At 49.3% G+C, this 6000-nt stretch overlaps 1 protein-coding gene across 2 annotated transcripts in view; it reads right to left on the minus strand.

Moving 5' to 3' along the window:
- palld (palladin, cytoskeletal associated protein) overlaps window positions 1-4753 on the minus strand; it is a 343659-nt gene extending 338906 nt beyond the window's left edge. For both annotated transcript variants that reach the window (XM_059974111.1, XM_059974109.1), the window contains exon 1: window positions 4622-4753. The gene's annotated coding sequence lies outside the window, so the exon portion shown is untranslated. The remainder of the gene's footprint in view (window positions 1-4621) is intronic.
- Window positions 4754-6000: the final 1247 nt, after the last annotated feature.

Consider the following 6000-nt stretch of genomic DNA (forward strand, 5'->3'; position numbering starts at 1 on the left):
TTAAGTGGAGGTTGACAGTTTCTTAATTAGTGTGGATATCTAAGATTACGGGGACAAGGCAGGAGAACGTGGTTGAGACAGATAATAAATCAGCCGTGATGGAATGGCAGAGCAGACTCAATGGGCTGAATGGCCTAATTCTGCTCCTCTGTCTATGTCTGATGACGACCATACAATACTCCAAATTTAGCCTCATCAACATCTTCTGCACCTTCAACACGACATCCCAACTCCTGCATTCAATGCCCTGACATGTCAAACTTTAAACTAAATTGCAGGAAGTTCGAAGCTCAAAGCAATTCCACAGGAATTCCAAGCTAAAACAACCCCACTACACCCTGAGATTTAAAAACCACATTTGGATATATCAAGTTGAAAGTACCACCTCAGTACACCCCAGAACACCTTGCAATATGCCTCTGACGCAGTGTCACATGAATAGAGCAGTAAATGTGGTGGTCAACTTATGCACAGAAAGAGGCTATAAACAGTAATATGCTGTTGATCAGATTCTGTTTTCAGTCTTGATGCTGGCAAAGACATGGCTCAGGAGAACTCCCTGCTGTGTCTCAGCCAACACTATGACTGAAAGTGATGATTTCAGTCATCTGATGAAATGATACTGTTGCATCTTTTATATCCATCCAACAGCACAGCCAGAGTTTGATTTAACATCTCACAGAGTTTATATAGCACTGAAAAAGTTCCTTCAGCTCAACACTGACAGTGATGCCCAGCGAGTTTATCCTATCTCCATCTCTGCTGAATGGTAGCATACGATGGTGCGGAATGCCCTATAGAGGGGCAGAGATAGGGTGAATATGCACAGTCATTTTCCCAGGGACATGGATCCAAAAACTAGATGACTTAAGGTGAGAGGGAAGAGACTTAAAAGGGTTCTGAGGGGCAATGTCTTCACACACAGGTTGATGCAGATATTGAACAAGCTGCCAGAGAAGGGAGCTGACAGTACAATAATGACATTCAAAAGACATTTGGATATGTGCATGGTTCTTAGGTTCAGGGGCATACAGTTCAAAGTTGTCACCATGAGATTCATTTTCTTGTGCATATACTCAATAAATCCAATAACCATCACAGAATTATTGAAAGACTACACCAACAGAGCAGACAGCCGGTGTGCAAAAGGCAACAAACTGCAAATACAAAAACAAAGAAAAAAATTAATAATAAATAATACAAATTGAGAACATGCGATGAAGAGCCCTTTAAAGTGAGTGCCTTGATTGTGGGAATAGTTCAGTGATGGGGCAAGTGAAGTTATCCTGTCTGGTTTAGGGGTAACAACTGTTTCTGAATCTGGTAGAGAGAGCCCTGAGGCTCCTGTACTTTCCTTCTGATGGCAGCAGTGAGAAGAGACCGTAAGTGAGCATGAATAGTGTGGTTGGGGGTGGGGGGGGGGGGAATCCCACGAGAAAGCAGAACTAGCTTAGGTGGAGACATTGGCTGGCATAGGTGAGTTGGCCCGAAGGGCTTGTTTCCCTGCTGAATTGCTGTGTGACTTTGTACTCAGCCAAAACTGTCAGTCTGAGGGCATCAATACTCCAGCATCCTCGCTGTCAACTCTAAGCTGAGGGAGACACCACTCTGCAATGGCATACAGAACATTGAGTTGTCCAATTCTCTGCCATCAGACAGAAGATACAAAAGCCTGAGAGCACATTCCACCAGGCTCAGGGACAGCTTCTACCCATTGTTATCAGTCACCTGAATGGACCCCTTGGTTGATGAGATGGACTCCTGGCCTCACAATCCACCTGGTTATGATCTTGTACTTTATTGTTTACCTATGCTGAACTCTTCTGGGAGCTTTTACACTTTATTCTGCATTGCTATTGTTCCACCTCAATGCATTGTATGATTTGATCTGTATGAATAGTATGCAAGCCAAGTTTCTCACTGTATCGTGATACATGTGACCATAGTAAACCAATTCTAATGCCAATACCAATTTGCTTAAGAATAAACAGGATGCACAAACTCTTTGAAAAGGCTGTGGGAATGTGACAAGCCTTCACTGTGGTAGAACAAGGGTGAAGACTCTTACTTCTGCAGACATGGAACACAGAGCATAATTCAGACAGGAACAGGCCCTCTGGCCCACAAGTCAAGGCTGAACGTGAAGCCAATTTAAACCAATCCTATCTGCCTGCAGGATCCAATTCCCCCCATCCCCTGCATATCCCTGTGTCTGTCTAACTGCCTTTTAATCACCATTACAGCTTCTCTGACAGTGTGGTACTCTCCCAGTACCGCCCCCCAACAGTGCAGAACTCCCTCACCACTACCCCTGACAGTGTGAAACTCCCTCAGTACTGTCCCTCTGACAGTGTGGCACTCTCTCAGTACTGTCCCCCCGACAGTCTGGCACTTCCTCAGTACTGTCCCCCTGACAGTGCGACACTCCCTCAGTACTGTCCCTCTGACAGTGTGGCACTTCCTCAGTACTGTCCCCCCAACAGTCTGGCACTTCCTCAGAACTGTTCCTCAGTACTGTCCCTCTGACAGTGTGGCACTCTCTCAGTACTGTCCCTCTGACAGTGTGGCACTCCCTCAGTACTGTCCCTGACAGTGCGACACTCCCTCAGTACTGTCCCTCTGACAGTGCGACACTCCCTCAGTACTGTCCCTCTGACAGTGTGGCACTCTCTCAGTACTGTCCCACTGACAGTGCGAAACTCCCTCAGTACTGTCCCTCTGACAGTGTGGCACTCCCTCAGTACTGTCCCTCTGACAGTGTGGCACTCTCTCAGTACTGTCCCTCTGACAGTGTGGCACTCTCTCAGTACTGTCCCTCTGACAGTGTGAAACTCCCTCAGTACTGTCCCTCTGACAGTGCGACACTCCCTCAGTACTGTCCACACGACAGTCTGGCACTTCCTCAGAACTGTTCCTCAGAACTGTCCCTCTGACAGTGCGACACTCCCTCAGTACTGTCCCTCTGACAGTGCGACACTCCCTCAGTACTGTCCCCCCGACAGTCTGGCACTTCCTCAGAACTGTTCCTCAGTACTGTCCCTCTGACAGTGTGGCACTCTCTCAGTACTGTCCCTCTGACAGTGTGGCACTCCCTCAGTACTGTCCCTGACAGTGCGACACTCCCTCAGTACTGTCCCTCTGACAGTGCGACACTCCCTCAGTACTGTCCCTCTGACAGTGTGGCACTCTCTCAGTACTGTCCCACTGACAGTGCGAAACTCCCTCAGTACTGTCCCTCTGACAGTGCGACACTCCCTCAGCACTGTCCACCCGACAGTCTGGCACTTCCTCAGAACTGTTCCTCAGAACTGTCCCTCTGACAGTGCGACACTCCCTCAGTACTGTCCCTCTGACAGTGCGACACTCCCTCAGTACTGTCCTCCCGACAGTCTGGCACTTCCTCAGTACTGTCCCTCTGACAGTGCGACACTCCCTCAGTACTGTCCCTCTGACAGTGCGACACTCCCTCAGTACTGTCCCCCCGACAGTCTGGCACTTCCTCAGCACTGCCCCTCTGACAGTGTGGCACTCTCTCGAGTACTGCCCCTCTGACAGTGTGGCACTCCCTCAGTACTGCCCCTCTGACAGTGTGGAACTCCCTCAGTACTGTCCCTCTGACAGTGTGGCACTCTCTCAGTACTGCTCCTCTGACAGTGTGGCACTCCCTCAGTACTGCCCCTCTGACAGTGTGGAACTCCCTCAGTACTGTCCCTCTGACAGTGTGGCACTCCCTCAGTACTGTCCCTCTGACAGTGTGGCACTCTCTCAGTACTGCTCCTCCGACAGTGTGGCACTCTCTCAGTACTGCTCCTCCGACAGTGTGGCACTCTCTCAGTACTGCCCCTCTGACAGTGTGGAACTCCCTCAGTACTGTCCCTCTGACAGTGTGGCACTCCCTCAGTACTGTCCCTCTGACAGTGTGGCACTCTCTCAGTACTGCCCCTCTGATAGTGTGGCACTCCCTCAGTACTGTCCCTCTGACAGTGTGACACTCCCTCAGTACTGTCCCTCTGACAGTGTGACACTCCTTCAGTACTGTCCCTCTGACAGTGTGGCACTCTCTCAGTACTGCTCCTCCGACAGTGTGGCACTCCCTCAGTACTGCCCCTCTGACAGTGTGGAACTCCCTCAGTACTGTCCCTCTGACAGTGTGGCACTCCCTCAGTACTGTCCCTCTGACAGTGTGGCACTCTCTCAGTACTGCCCCTCTGATAGTGTGGCACTCCCTCAGTACTGTCCCTCTGACAGTGTGACACTCCCTCAGTACTGTCCCTCTGACAGTGTGGCACTCTCTCGAGGACTTCCTTTTTACAATACAGCTTTCTCTTAACACTTCACTTTCAGTATCATCGAGACAGTGCTTGAGGAGATAATCAGTTTGTTCACATGACCCTCCTCTGCACTTTGCCAGATGCTCCACACTGGAATTTTCCTTCCCAAGTCTCTATCCAAAGCTCTGCTTGGGAGCTGATTTAGCACAAGGTATCACTGACTTCTGGAGAACCAGAACCAGAACAGTGCCGAGCCAGAACTCAAACAGCCTGTAATGAGGACAGAACGAGCTGCAAGAAGCATATTTGCCTGCAGAACAACCAGATTAAATATTACACAAGTCACTCACTGTCAGATCCAGGTATCCCAAGCCAAGGCACACAGCAGCCACGCTTCCTCCCTGGGCTTAACGTCTCAGCACCAGCTCAGAAAACCAGGCAGAGACAAGGAGCTCGAGGGGTGTTAAAAAAAGGCAAGGGGCGGTCTCAAGAGCGGGAAAGTTTATTTGAGGCGGGCCGGACCTGCCCCATACAGTCCCAGCTTGCTTCAAAGAACAAAGGTTAGCGAGAGTGAGAGAGAGAGAGAGAGAGAGAGAGAGAGAGAGAGAGAGAGAATTTCGGCAGGAGAGAGGGAGGATCGGGGTAGGATTTCCTGGCCACAGTGCAGCTGTTATGAATATGGAGAGTTGAGGAGGGGGCAGGCAGGAGAACAGGCACACTGGAACTGCCCAGACTGAGAAGTAATCCCAGCCCAATGGCTTAATAATGAGACACAAAGAGACTGCAGACTCCAGAAACCGGAGCTAGACAAAAAATGCTGCACAAGTCAGGCAGCATCGATGGAGGGAACGGACAGTCCGCATTTTAGATGAAAGGTCTCAAAATAACGTCAATTTAGTTTACAAATATAAGAGATTTTGTAAATGCTGGAAACCCAGAGTAACACTACAAAATGCTCGAGGAACTCTGCATTTCAGGCAGCATCTATGGAAGGGAATAAACAGTTGATGTTTTGAACCAAAAACTTTCATCAGGACTCGATGACCCCTCATTAAGATGATATATTTCCCTCCTTAAATGCTGCCTGGTTCACTGAGTTCTTCCAGTGTTTTATGTGCTTAATGATAAGGCCCTAAAGCTGTATCATTGTCTCTGACCCAGAATTATTTATTTATTTATTGAGATACAGCACGGAGTAGACCCTTCCAGCCCTGCCACCCAGCAATCCCCCACGGGACAATTTACAATGACCAATTAATGTACCGACTCATAGGTCTTTGGGCTATGGAAGAAAACTGGAACACCCGGAGGAAATCCACATGGTCATGGGGAGAACATGCAAGCTCCTTACAGGCTGGGGTGGGAATTGAACTTGGGTCGCCTGTACTGTAAAGCGTTATACTAACCACTGCGCGACCATGCCACAGTCATCACACAACACCCCTCCTCCTTACAGCTGTAAAAGACACAGCAAACACACCTTGGCAAACCTCCAGCACTTGCTCGTGAGAGACACCAGAGATTCTGCACATGGTGGAAATCCAGAGCAACACACACAAAATACAGAGGGACCGAGACCCTTTCTTCAGGACTGGACAGGAAGGGGAAGGAAGCCAAAATAAGAAGGTAGATGGAGGGGGAGGGGCACAAGCTGGAAGGTGATGGGTGAAGTCAGGAAATGGGGAAGATAGGTGGATGGGTGGGTGAGAGGGGATGAGGTAAGAATCTG

Source organism: Hypanus sabinus, chromosome 7 (assembly GCF_030144855.1).
Source record: "Hypanus sabinus isolate sHypSab1 chromosome 7, sHypSab1.hap1, whole genome shotgun sequence".
NCBI classification, from domain to species: domain Eukaryota; kingdom Metazoa; phylum Chordata; class Chondrichthyes; order Myliobatiformes; family Dasyatidae; genus Hypanus; species Hypanus sabinus.